The sequence below is a fragment of the Prionailurus bengalensis genome, chromosome X, assembly GCF_016509475.1.
Source record: "Prionailurus bengalensis isolate Pbe53 chromosome X, Fcat_Pben_1.1_paternal_pri, whole genome shotgun sequence".
Lineage (NCBI taxonomy): Eukaryota > Metazoa > Chordata > Mammalia > Carnivora > Felidae > Prionailurus > Prionailurus bengalensis.
In genome coordinates, this window is record NC_057361.1 from 123,775,916 (window position 1) to 123,790,223 (window position 14,308).

At 48.5% G+C, this 14,308-nt stretch overlaps 1 long non-coding RNA gene across 1 annotated transcript in view; it reads left to right on the plus strand.

Annotated features, from left to right (window-relative positions):
- The window catches only part of LOC122476926, a 68,098-nt gene that overhangs the window by 37,766 nt on the left and 16,024 nt on the right, over window positions 1–14,308 (plus strand). The window lies entirely within an intron of this gene.

A 14,308-nucleotide genomic window follows, 5' to 3' on the forward strand; every position in this document is an offset into this window, starting at 1 on the left:
AAGTCATAGTAGTGGGACAGGCATAGGATAGACAGTCCCCTTCCAAAAGGGAGAAATGGGAAAGAAGGAAGGGGTAAATGGGCCCCACGTAAATCTCAACCCAAGAGGGCAAACATTAAACCTTAAGGCTCTAGAATAATCCCCTTTGGCTTGATGCTCTTTTAGGCCCACTGGGCTGGCAACAGTACCCTCTGGCTCCTTGAGATGGCCCACAACAGCTCTCTGCCTGGACCCTGTCCCCAAGGTAGCTCTCCGCTGGTGCTCTCAGGCTCTCCAGGGCTGGATCCCCAAGCCATGGCTCCTCATGGCCTCCCTGTCCTTTGAAACCCAGGTAGAGACAGCCATTGTCTGGCGTGTGCACCGTGAACCTGTGGGAAGAACACTGCATGTTTGCAGATGAACAGCATTATGGTTCAGTCCTGAAGGGTCTAAGAAGTCCAACATTCTTCCTTCACTTTGACCTCCCTTTCTCTGTCTCCTTTAGTCCCAGCTGGCTGTGTTTCTGCTGGTGACACCCCATCTCTATGCCTACCTAGCCTTTGTTGATTATGGTCTGTAGGTTACATCCCTGCTAATCTCCATATTAAAGGGTTGCTTAGCCACACTCTTAGGGTTCTCATTTTTTCCAATTTGGGTGGGCTGAGAATTTGCCTAGTCTTTGAGTTCTGCTTCATTTTTGCTGAACAATTCCATCTTTGTGTCCCTTCTCCCTTCTCACATTCCTCTATAAGGCATCAGGAGGAGCCAAGCCTCACCTTCAACACTTTGCTAGAAATCTCCTCAGTAAATATCTTATTTCATTACTTACAAGTTCGACCTTATACAAAACACTAGAACATGAATACAATTCAGCCAAGTTCTTTGCCACTTTATAACAAGGATCAGCTTCCATTATATTTAAGGTGCATAACTTGATGTTTTGATACATATATACACTGTAAAATGATCAGCAATACTGTACCATAATACTTGAATGCAATTGCCAATAACATGTCCTCATTTTCATGTGAGATCTCATCAGAATGGCCTTTTGCATCCAGAAATCTGAGGCCTTCTCTCCAGCGCCCATCTTTCCCACTCACGACAATAGAGGCTCCAACCTCCACCCATTATCTGTTCCCAAGCTGCTCCCATATGTTTAGAGCTTTATTACAGCAGCGCCCCACTTCTCACTACCAATTTCATAGTCCATTCATGCTGCTGTGACAGAATACCATAGACAGAGCAGCTTAAACAACAATTTCCTCCTCCTAGTTCTAGAGGCTGGGAAGTCCAAGATCAAGGCACCAACAGATTTGGTGTCTGGTGAGAGTCCACTTCCTGATTCATAGACAGCTATCTTTTTGCTGTGTCCTCACAGGAAGGAAGAGGCAAGGGAGGTTTCAGGGGTCCCTATTATAAGGACACCAATCCCATTCCTGAGGGCTCCACCCTCATGAATTCATTGCTTCCCAAAGGCCTCTTAATACCATCACTTTGGGAGTTAGATTTCAACATATGAATTTTAGAAGCACACATTCAGTCTATAGCAGCATCTTAAGTAGTAATGCTAAGTATTGGTTCGTGAAACTTTTGTTACGCTTTATAGTGATTTGTATGTATACTTGTATTGGGTCTTGATGCAAAACATATTTCTTACTATCAAAATGTTTGAGGGATGCCTGGCTGGGTCAGTTGGTAGAGCATGTGACTCTTGATCTCCAGGTCATGAGTTTGAGCCCCATGTTGGGTGTAGAGCTTATCAAAAGTTTTTTTAAGATAAAAAATTAAAAAAATAAAGTAAAAAGTGTTTGAAAGTCACCAATGTATCCAAACAAGCCATTGTGCATGTGGGAAAATTGAGGCCTAAAATTAGGGACAGGACACATGTTAAGATCTTATAATGATAAAGAACAGAGAAGGATTAGAATTCAACATGTGATCTCCTGACCTGAACCCACACACTCCAAGCTGGCTGCTGGGCTGTGGCAATTGCCACCCAGGACTCCATTCACATGACCATGTAAGCTCAAGATCCTCTAAACAATCCCAAGCACACCTTAGAAGAACAAAAGCTATTTTTACTGAGAGTTGGGCTTTGTAAAGTACATTCAACTACACAGTACAGTATTGGTGATCATTTTATAGCATATACATGTAGGAAAACATCAAGTTAGGCACCTTAAATATATAAACAAGTATTTGTCAATTAAACCTCCATAAAGCTGAAGAAGAAAGTCACAAAAAAAAACTGCATGCACCTTTGGGTTGAGGTGACAAATACAAAGTAATTTTATTCCTTAGGGGATGCTGTGTTTTTGTATATTTCTGCCTGCCCACCATCCACTCTTGTGACCTCTAAACACTCTTTCTTTTGGGGTGTCTATGCACCAGTCAGGGTTCAGTTGAAGCAGCATGCTTCAAGATGCTATACAATGACAGGGTTTTCATAGGATGGGACCCGCTGCCCTGGGCAGGGCGGGGGGGGGGGGGGGGGCGCTGGTAGAGGGCTCTAAGCATCAGGTGTTCAGCTTTAAATCACCCAGACCGACAGGAGGGAAAATGGGCATGAGCAAGAACAAAGACAAACTGGTAGTCCCATCTGTCCCTGACCACCTCCAACCTGGATACCATGGGTGACCTGTAAGGGAAGCTGGCATCCCTCACCAAGAGCTGCAGTCACACTTGGCCCTGCTGAAGGAGGAAAGCTGGCCGGGGCTGAGGCAGCTGCGGGGCTAGTACCCACCCCATGTCAACAAGAGTAGCCACCAGATCAAGGACACTGTGCACAAGCTGCCACAACACTGGCTTCTGCTTCACTTACATTTTCCAAAAGTCACTTGATTCTCATGTGGCCCCCACTGGCCAACAGTTGTACCAAAAGGGGTTCTGGGCACCGAGGTGCTGGTTTCACTCAACTGGCACAAAGCAAAGCCACTGTTTATAACCGATTAGTTCAAGAAACAGCAGGAGTTAAAAATCTAGAAAATTCCATCATCCTGAGCAGGCTGTGTATTCACTTCCTCCTCACTGACTTCACATCACCTTGTAATCTGTGGGTTCAGGGCCTCACCTGCCTTTAGATATAGGGTCCCAAGAACATTACTAAGCCAGAGGCCCTATTCTTGCTCCTACCTGTTCACATAGTCTCCTGCCTCACCCCCTGTTAGGGACTGAATGTTGGTGTCCTTCAAAATCATTTGTTTAAGCCCTACCTCCCAATGTGAAGATATTTAGAGGTGGAGCTTTTGGGACGTAATTGGGTTTAGATGAGGTCATGGGGATTGAACTCTGTGTTGAAAGTAGTGCCCTTATAGGAAGAGGAAGGGACCAGAACACTCCCTCCCCCCCACTCTCTCTCCACCATGTAAGGACATAGCAAGATGGCAGCTATCTGCAAACCAGGAAAAGGGCTCTCAACAGGAACCAAATCTCCGAACACCTTATTCTTGGATTTCCAAGCTCTAGAATTGAGAAATGTTTATTATTTAAGCCACCCACTCTGTGAGATTTTGTTATAGCAGCCCAAATTGACTAATATACCCCTTGAGTATTTCTGGGAATCCCCAAAGGAACTCTTATTAGTTTACACACGTCTGTCCATTTATCACTATGCGGAGTTTGCCATTCTCTTCCTCTCCAGATCCATTACCGTATGTTGATATCTGATTCCCAGGGAGCCCCTTATAGAAACCACACTGCTACCTGGGCAAAGGCCATGCCAAAGGTCTGGTCCTGATACTGCCCAAACTGCCCACACCTCCTCATGACACAGTGGACTGGGGTGGTAGCAGGAAAAGGGGCAACAACCTTGACTCGGGCTCTGAGAAGCAAGACACATTGGGCCCAGAGGCCACAGGTCTCTCAACAGAGCTGTAATTCATGCTGCTTTGTACAAAGTGGTTGCACCTGGGATTCACAGCCCCAGCCACTTAACTCCTCCTCCCTTCTTCTACCACCTGGTGATCCCAGAGGGCCTCAGGCCTATGAAATACCTCCATGCTCTGCCACTGTGTGTCTGGAAAGATCTGTGCACTGTTTGGAAATCCTTAAGCTAAGCCCCTCAGTAACTGACTTGGAGTTTGTGAGTTAACGTACCCACTTATCCCCCTTTCCTGAACTCAGCCCCCAGCAGGAAGAATGTCTCTCTGCCCCTCACTCAAAAGCAAAGTGGTCCTGATTTCCTCCCAGCGTCCTTCTCTCAGCTGGGATGGAAGTTCAGCCTAGGCTCTCAGGAGGGACAACCCCCTCCCAACACTGTTCATCCTTTTCCAGATGGGAACATAAAAGTTCCAGGTTTTTATACCCCAACCACGAGCCTGTCTGTTCTTATAACCTTCTGACAACTTCCATTTCGAAAGGGAAAAACCTGCCAGAATAACGCAAACTAGGTTGAGTGGCATCCACAATTTGGCCAAATATGAGCATTCCATATATTGTGCTATGGAAGATAGAGATTGTCAAAACAAGAGGAGTGTCTTGCAGCTTGGTATGGGACCCTGGTAGCAGGGCCTCACAAGAGATCATCAACAGGGGAGTGGGATACTTCACAAAATGGCAACCCTTCCTGGAACAGTGTCTCCTTGGAGTTTAGAGAAAGGATGGTGCCTTTATTTCCATGACAAACAAATGTTACTGAGACTAGTACTTATTAATGTAGCCCATCTCTTGTGCCTTCTCCATCCCATTCCATATTACCATCATAGTCATCTCTTTTAAATTTGACCTCAACTCAGATGAGAGAACATGCCAGAACAAAACATCTATGAGTGAACAGGCCAACAGCACTCAGTTTCACAAAAGGTAGGGATCTGAGTTCAAGTCCCTAGTCTCTACTTTTGGTGATGATGTGTGGTCATGTGGGATGCTGGGCAAGTAAGTCAGCCTTCCAGGTTACAATTGGACAGACATATGGAGTGAGGAATTTTCTGCTAAGAATGTGTGTCATGAAGGGCTTGTAGGGACTGTAGGGACCTTTGGGGACTGCAGGAGGTGGTCCTTTCCTCAACCTGCTATATGGAAGGAGAAGGCACTTACAATGACTCACAAGGTGCTTATTAGCACTACCTGAAGAATGCCAGTCACAGGCAGCATGGCCTCAGAAGAGGTGGGAGTTCTTTTGGGAATCCATGCTTGAATGGGTCTTGACTACACAGTTAAGGGTGTTCCTGGGACCTGGTTTCTGTCTAAGGAATTCCTATAATCTTCTTAGGGATCACCCTCCCAGGGATTTCAGGTACAGGGCAACCCTAGGAAGCCCCTTTGGGGCTGGCCTCCCAATTCACTGCCTTCCCCACATTACTGGAGTTGATCATCATTAATGGGCCCCCTAGTGAAACCCTTGTTGGGCAGCCATAATCAGTAGGTGTTAGCACTATCTAGCAATTTCCTTGGGCTGCCAACAGACAATTGTCCAAGGCAGGCAGCTTGAAATAGAACCCAGCAGAATAACTTGGTGGTCAAGGAGTGCCCTGGGGTCAAAACGGGGGTTCCACCAAGGGCCCCCTGTCTCCCTTATCTAGACAAGAAATTCTCCTCAAAGTTGCTTCCCTCATGCTGACATTGCCCATCCTTTGTCAAAACAAGTTAAAAATAAAAAAGTACAGGGATGCCTGGCTGGCTCCATTGGTAGAGTGTGTGACTCTTGATCTAGGGGTCATGAGTTCAAACCCTGCATAGAGCTTTTAAAAAATAAATAAAAGAGAGGGAAAAAATTAAAAAGTAGAAAACATTTTCTTAATAGTAAAATAAGCTAGAAGACGCTAAAGGGAAAGTAGGTTGAGGGGCAAAAAGTAAACAGTGCTGACGATGAAGGTGAAGGCCAGCCAAAATATGCCCACAGGTGGCCCAAAGAGGTAGGTGACCACAGTTGTGGGTAGCAGCTACCCTGTGGCCAGCCAGCGCCAAGCTACATTCCCAGCAGTGTCCCCAGAGGTAGTGTCCTAGAACTACATACACCCCACCCTGAACCTCAGATGGAAGCCCCTTAAAGCACAGCATTGTGCTTGGATGACACAGTAGCTCTGGAATCAACAGACATCTCCTCTAAAGCAGGTCAAGGACAGCACTTCTTGAGAGAGGCCTCCTAATTCCATCAACCTGAGGGGCTACCCTGAGACGTGGCCTGTGCTAGCACCTGGAATTCCACTTGGCCTCACTGCCCATGGAACTCCCAGTCTGATGGGGATACTTTTTCCTCCCAGTTTTATTGAGGTATAATTGACAAATAAAAAACTGTAATATATTTGAAATGTACAATGTGGTGATTTGATATACGTAGACATTATAAGAGGATTGCCACAACTGAGTTAAAAACATATCCATCACCTCACTTATTTACCTTCTTTTTTTCTAATGAGAACACTGAATTTATATTCTCCTAGCAAATTTCAGTTATACAATCTGGTGTTATCAACTATAGTCACCATGTTTTACATGAGATCCGTAGACCTTACTCATCTTAAAACTGAAAGTTTGTACCCTTTTACTAACCTGTCCTCATTTTCCCCCACCCCTCATTCCCCTGGCAACCACATTTCTACTCTGTTTCTGTGTGTACAACTTTGACTTTTCTCCCCTCATTCTAATGTAGTCCAGCTTGTCCACCTTTTCCTTATGCTTCGTGTTTCTCATGCCGTGTTTAAGAAATCTCTCCCTGCCCTTAAGTCATGAAAATATTCTCCTTTATGATCTTCTGAAAGCTTTATAGTTTTACCTTTCACATTTAAGTCCTTAACCCACCTGGTCTTGATTTTTGTGTGTGATGTGAAGTAGGCACCCTGTTTCATTTTTTATCCTTATGGATACCCAATTGTCCCTGCACAATTGATTGAGAAGGCTATTCCCTCCCCACTCCTGTGCACTGTCTCCCCTATCATAAATCAGACTTTATCTGTGCATGGGGCTGTCTCCAGGCTCACGATTCTATTCCATCAGCCTGTCTGTCCAGCTTTATACTAAGACCACAGCATAAAGATGTCAACAGCTACTTACCCAGGCTATGCTCATTAAGGATTAGAAGGCTAAAGGTTGGGTATAGCTACATTAGTTAAGGAACTATAGGTAAGGATCTTGAAAATCAATTGGAAAGGCTTGGAGTTGGCATAGGAGGCAAAGGGGTTCCCTAGCATGTCAGGGAATGGAAGAGATTGATTCTTAGGAGAGTGAATGGGCAGTCAAGTCAGGGCTCAATAGGGGAGCATGGGGCTGAAGAAAGAATGCATGGGATTATTGGAGTGTTCAAGGCTGAGATCACAGAATCATAGTGGCCTGGATGAAGGAGGTGGCAGTGGAAACAGAAAGGGAGGGATGCGTCCAAGAGACATTTAGAAGAGGAAGTTAAAATGATGGCACTTTGTTATGAGTCAGGGGAAGAAGAAGGGAGTTGGAGACTGAAAGATGATGCTAAGCTTTCTAGCCCAGAAACTGAGAGATGATTCTGGTTTGATGAAAGACACCCATAAAGTAGTTGGGGGAGTGTGTTTTTCTGCTACGCAGTCCTGAAAGTTCAGTTGGTATTCCAGAGAGAGCTGGAGTGGTCCTGACTGCGCACAAAACCCCCAAGCCAGGCTGTTGAGCACTAACACGCGACTTGTGGCTTTGGGCTTTGGGGTTGAAGGGGGACTTTGAGCCATATTCAGACCCCCTAGGCAGTGTTGAATGGATTCACTTTGCAGTCTGAACCAAGTTGTATCATAAGGACGTCCTAAAACACACAATTTGTTAAGTAAGCAACTACCTTTCCAATGGCAAAAGTCACCCAGATTAAAACAACAGCAGCAACGTGGGGCGCCTGGGTGGGTCAGTTGGTTAAGTGTCCAACTTCAGCTCAGGTCATGATCTCATGATTTGTGAGTTTGAGCCCCATATCAGGCTCTGTACTGACAGCTCAGAGCCTGGAGCCTGCTTCAGGTTCTGTGTCTGCCTTGCTCCCTGTCCCTCCTCCACTTGCACTCTCTCTCCCAAAGAATAAATAAACAAACAAAAAAAAATCCAGCAGCAACAAAAATAGTGACCAAAACTAAAGGAAAAACTAACTTAAGCTAATTCATGGAACACCATGAAATATATCTAATATTGAGGGGCGCCTCGCTGGCTCAGTCAGTGGAGCGTGTGACTCTTGACCTCAGGGTTGTGAGTTCGAGCCCCACATTAGGGGTAGAGCTTACTTTAAAATAAAATCTTTTAAAAAATAAATAAAAGGTATACTGAATACTTTGTAAATGCTTGAAATATTTTTTCTATTGGCCTGGTCTGTTTAAATGCATAGCAACCTTTCTCTAATAGTATTACTGAAAAGCCAAAAGCATATTTACAGAGACTGGATGTGTATAAAGAGCAGATAAATCAAGTCTCTTGAGAAAATCAAGTCCCACAGCAGATTGTATCAATTGTAAGACGACTACAATAGTGTTCACAACTCAATTACACCACCAGTTGGATTTTTAGAAAGACACCATTCACATTTTAGGTCATAAAATCATTCCCTTAATCCCTTAAACATCAAATAAAATGAAGATTTAAGATAATATTCATTTGGTTAGCAATGATATGAAAATCTTTGGCAAATAATTACAAAGGATTTGGCAACATAATAACTAGCTAATTCCAGCACATATTTAACAAAGAATGTGTTGTGGGTGTTTACTTTTCCTTTTTCTATATGAAAATATAAAAGCTTTTCATTCTTTTTTTAATGTGTATTTATTTATTTTGAGAGAGAGTGCACATGAGCAGGGGAGGGACAGACAGAGAGGGAAAGAGAGGATCCCAAGCAGGCCCTTCCCTGTCAGCATGGGCCCCAAGCCAGGGCTCAATCCCATGAACTGTGAGATCACAACCTGAGCTGAAAGCAAGAGTTGGATGCTTAACTGAGTAAGCCACCCAGGTGCCCCTAACAGCCTCTCATTCCGAATACTGTTGATGCTTGCCAGAAAGCCAAAAGTGCTGTGAGAGCATGTCCTGGGCATGAGGGGCCGAGTCAGTAAGGCTAGGCCCCTGGAAATGTCTTCCCCTGAAAGACAGTCAGAGTCCATCGTCCAATCAAGCTAAAATGTGGCACAGGCCACAAAGTTGTCATCTTGAGTTTCTGTAGCCAACTCTCCTTTGTTCCCTGGCATGAGAGCCAATGCTGGCTTCTGGGCCTGAGAAACCCTACGCCCAAGCCATCCAGCTTTCAAGTGCAGAAGTCTTGTTTCAGAAAAGCCAGAACAATACAAGTATCCTAACCTAGATACTCATCCCTGTCATTCATTCACTCCCTTACTCACTTATCCATTCGTCCACCCACACAATCACTCATCCATTCACCCATTCACTCACTCATTCACTTGTTCATTCATCCACTCATTCAGTCACTCATTCACCAATTCAGTCATCCATTCGGTCACTCCTTCATTTACTCACACACACACACACACACACACACACTCATTCATTCATCCACTCACTCACTCACTCATCCACTCACTCATTTCACAAGCATTTCTTGAGTGTTTGCTGTATGCCTGATGCCAAGAGGGCTGCAGAGTGTATCAGGCCATGGCCCCTCGTATCAAGGAGCTCACTCCTAGTGAGAGACAGAAGAATAGACAAGGGAACCACACCACAGGGCAGAAGGAAATAAGGGTAATGTGGAGATAGGAAGAGCCAGGGAGTGCAGAAGGAGAAGTTAATTCCACCTCTAAAATACTACATCATTTACTTCTTTCGTTTATTGCCTCTCTTCCCCACTAGAAGGTCAGCTCCGTGAGAGCAGAGGCTTTTATTGGTCTTCTTCACTGCTGTAGCCCCTGTGCCTAGAACACTGCCTGCCACACAGTGTGTGCCCATTAAAATATTGAATAAATGAGTAAGTTGTGGGGGGAGAAGGGAGAAATGTGGTAGAACTCTTTGGAAATGCTTCACAGAAAAGGGAATCCCAGGCATAGACCTTGTAAGAGAGAAGGGTGTTGGTGGATACCTAGAACTGAATAACATCTCGGTCTGAGGGAGTAGCGGGAGCCATAGCCTGGGGGTGGGAGATCACCTGGCATGTTCAGGGAACAGAGTTGTCTCGAATACAGGAATGCAGGACATCAGGAGAATGTTGCCAAATAAGATTGAGAGCAGATCACCAGGAGCATTCAAAGCCAAGTGCTGCTTGTTCTCCTGGCCGTGTCGGGGTCTAAAGAAAGAAATCTGCCATCCACTTACTGAGAAGGCTAAACACCTAGTGGATCCAAGCGCACCCTGGGAAATTGCAGAGGAGCTCTGATTCCCCTTCCGGAGTACCTATTGGGCACCTGCTGTGTCTGCATGAAAAGACTAACACAGAGGAAAAACCAGTAGCAGAAGGTGAAACAGCAAAAGCCCTGGCAGGGAAGGAGGCAGGGGTGGGCCCCAAGCTGGGCCTCCTAGTCTGGCTGTCACTTCTGTGATGGGGACAGACCAGCTGATCCCAAGGGCCCCTGCAGGCTTGACATTCTGGGACTCTAATTAAAGCCTTGGAAACTTCATTCCAGATAGCTGGGGAAATCCTTGGGTTCAATTTCACCTCCCAGGGCTGGTAGTTCAGCTGGCACTGAGGCAGTTAAAAAGGAATGGAATGGAAATCCAGAGGGCCTGCGTCAGCCTAATTGTCTCTCAGCAGACTTGTTTGCTTCTAGATGTCAGCAACTCTTATAGGAATGCAGAACAGTGGCCTTTTCACAGGTAAGGGTCTGGAGGTTGGTTTCCCAAACTTTTCTTTTTACATTGTGAAGTGGATGGGTCCCGTAGTCCAAGAAGAAATCAAAGGCCAAGCAAGACCTTTCCAAACTCAGCTTCCCAGAAACCAAACAAGAAAGGTGGGGCTGTGGTCCAATGGACTACAGGGCCACCCTTGTCATAAACAAGTCTCTGTTTTCATGGAAGTCGATCCCACAGGTGGCTGGGCTGTCCTTTCTGGGTCCATGCCACTAAGGCCCATGAGAGGCCAGCAGCACCGCGCACCCTTCCTGACACGCAGACTATGTCTGCATGGAGGAACCAGCTTAGGGTAAAGGGCTATGACCAGTGAAACAGCTGGTTACTAGAAAATCACCAGAACCAGTCACGAAAAGCAAAGTAAATACACACCTCAGACAAGCTCTTATCTCTTATTTCTGCGGTTTGACTGAGTTTCACTCTCTAAAAAGTGTGAGTGTAGCATGGTCCAAGCCAAACACCAACCCTAAGGAGGCTCAGCGAAGCCACTCAGTTTTTAAGGGTGAATGTAAGCAGCTTCCCACCAGCGCAGGGGGATATGATGAGAGTGGGTGGGGAAGGGAGGTGGGAGGCCAAGCCCCAAGAGGGGTTCAGCCTTGGAACCTGGTAGCTGTGGCACAATTGCTAGGTGGGAAGCCAGAGGTGAGATCCAAGGGGAGAGGCAAAAGATCCAGCTGTGGAACCTAAGACTGAGGAGCCCATGCATGAGCCTGGGGAAGGAGCCAGGGAAGGAATTAGGAAGACAGATCTGGGCTCCAGAGCCTGGGGGACTCCCTGCGGGCATCTCCTCAGTGGTATCCATATATGTGGGGAGGGGTGGTGATGAAGTTCAGGTTTGGTCATAGTCCACTGGAGAAGCTTAAGGAATATCCAGGTGAACGTGTCTAGCAGACGCTTGGACATACATCTTTGGCACTGAAGGGAGAGGGAGGGCCCAGGAGCCCCGGGGACGACGGCCCCTCACACACCCTCAACCGCCTCTGTTGTTTCTGGTTCACCCAAACCAGAAACACATTGTTTCTGGTTCACCCAAACCCCTCTGGAGCCCTGGAACCCCGAGTCTGGGGCTTCAGGCTCCTGCGCTGTCCCAGGGGTGAGGTCCTCTGGGGCCCAGGCGCCCACCGCGAGTGGGGCCCACAGCCCCTTGCCCGGCCAGCCTCTTCCTGCCCTCGTGCCTGCACCCTCAGGCTGGCCCCATGGAAGTCTCACTCTCCAAGGCTAGTCCTCTGCCCCTTAGCACCCGCCCAGTTGGCTCTCTGAGGAGGACCAGGTCAGGGCTTGGTGGGGAGGGGGGCCCCAGACTGCAGCCTGCGTCTGTCTCCTCTGTGCATTCCTGCCACACTGGGGACATGGGCCATCTCTGTGCTGGCAGGCGGGGTTCTGCCACTAGAGCCACTGGTTACCCCGGAAGCCCTGGGTGCACCTCCACCAGGCAGGGACCTGCCTGCGGCTCAACGAGTGGCCTGCTGTCCTTTGCTGAGAGGCCCAGCACCAGGGGAGGCTGGGGAAGCCACCGGCCTGCAAATGGCAGTGCCCTCCCACTTGGGGGGAGCAGCCCGCTCTTCAAGGGCTGTCGGGGACAGACAGACATTCCGGTAGGAGGTGAAGGGGACCCGGGGCTGAGGCCCCGTGCCTGGGTTCCTCTGACAGTCTGGGAAGGAAGGGAGAGGTGAGGGAGAGAAAGAGGGGCCACGGAAAGAGGGGAGGAAGGAGGGCACCCATGGTTTTCCTGGGCACCCATTGGAAAAGCGCCACCAGTCGGCACCAGGGCCAACCTGGGACCAGGGTGGCTAATTCTGAGATGTGCTCTGTGTTCTCAGGGCCCGTATGCTGGACAGATGCCACCTTCAGCAGGTGAGTGGGATCACTACACCAAGCCAACTGAATCCCTGAGGAGGAAATCTCCCAGATTTTCCCCAGCCTCGGACCCATTGCTCCTGGTGGTCTTGGATGGGACTTCTAGGTCCTCTCTCTGGAGACCGTGGGTGCCTGGAGAGACCCTGAAGAGAGCTCTGGCCAAGGACACAGAGACCCTGGGCTGGCCCTGACTTGCCTGTCACCTTGGCTACAGGCCCTGCCCCCTGTGGGCCTGGCCTCCCCCACCTGTCAGCAGCTTGGGCTGGGGACCTGGCTGACCTGACAGGCCCTGCCTGTCCCTCCCATAAGCTCTCAGAGACTGGCCGGCTCAGGGCTCCAGGTTTCAGGCATGTGAGGGCCCCCTGGGCCACCCTGGGTCAGCCCTGGCTGCCTTATTGATGCACAGGGATGGGAGGCCAAGCCAGCCTTGGGCCCATCTGTCTCCACCCCTTCAGTCCCAGTACCGCTCCAGGGACAGGGTGCCCCTTCCACTGTGGGGCTGATAAAGAGCTTCATCCCTAGCTTGTCCTCCCCCCCTCCACCAGGGCAATGCCAGTCCAAGGCCCCTCTAGTCTACCCAGTGTGGGCTTCTGGGGCTGAGGGTTGGTCTCTGGGCAGTGTCCTTTGCTTGTTTTCTCCCTCTTGTTCATTTTATTTTTAGCCCACTTCACCAGGCTCTGTCTGGCCTCGGCAGAATGGGAGCATGCCCAGAGAAACTGGTGAGCACATTAGCAAGGCAGGTGGGCAGAGGGTCCACTGAAGGGCTGCGAGGCCAGCTGAAAGATTGTTTGACTAGCTTCATCTATTTATTAGTGCGCTTGGAAACTGCTATTTATATTTTAACCCTCCAGGGACAGCCATGCATCTGTGGATAAAAAGAGTTGGTGTGTTTCCAGCCTTGAAAGTAAGAAATAATCAGTGGTCACAGACCTCGCTGAGACTGCTGGAGTGGGAGACTGTGCAAAGTGTGGCCCTGAGATGCCCTTATAGTAGGTGCCAGGGGTGGTGGGTGTCCCCATGCCTGCACCCCCTCAGTTTGGAGGGGTTGTGCGTGCTGGGGATCAGTATAAGCAAAGGACAGTACAAGCCCATGAAAAATGTCACAGCAATCATGTAAAGGTTTCACACCTGGGAAAATGGGGACACCAACCTCCCTTGCAGAAAGTGCTAGAGGCCACTGGGAGAGTCGAGTGAACAAGGCTAGAGCCAGGGTTCCTTCCCTCTATGCAAGAAGGTGGCATTCACAGGCCTAGAACTAGCCCCCTCTCCCCCTGCCCCATCTCTGAAGGTGTCTGTGGTCGGCACTGCACCCCGCCTCTGAGCAGGTGCCAAGCACCCGGGTCCAGCTTCTGCGCAGCTGCCAGGCCAAGGGCCCCATGGGATCCGTGTGGAAAGTGGAGCTAGATGAGCCTCTCTTTGAGGGAGGGCCATTCCAGCTGAATCCGCCCTGATCCTGCCACTGGGATCCCAGAGGGGCTGACAGGTGGGAGTGAGGCCACCAAGGGGTCAGCCTGGGGGCGGTCAGCAGGGGTTGGCCAGCTGGATACCGGACTCCTGCGCTCCTGCCTGAGCTCAGGCTCAGGGCTCCTGGCAAGTGTCTGACCCTAGCTTCTTGAAGCCGACTGGGAAACTTCCTAATATTAAGGCTTTTCCACTGAGAGCTGTTTGTGTCTCAGAGGTCCCTGTGTTTGGTCTGCTATAATGGCGATGTTTTGGGACGCTTATCAATAAGCATTTTAACAATTTG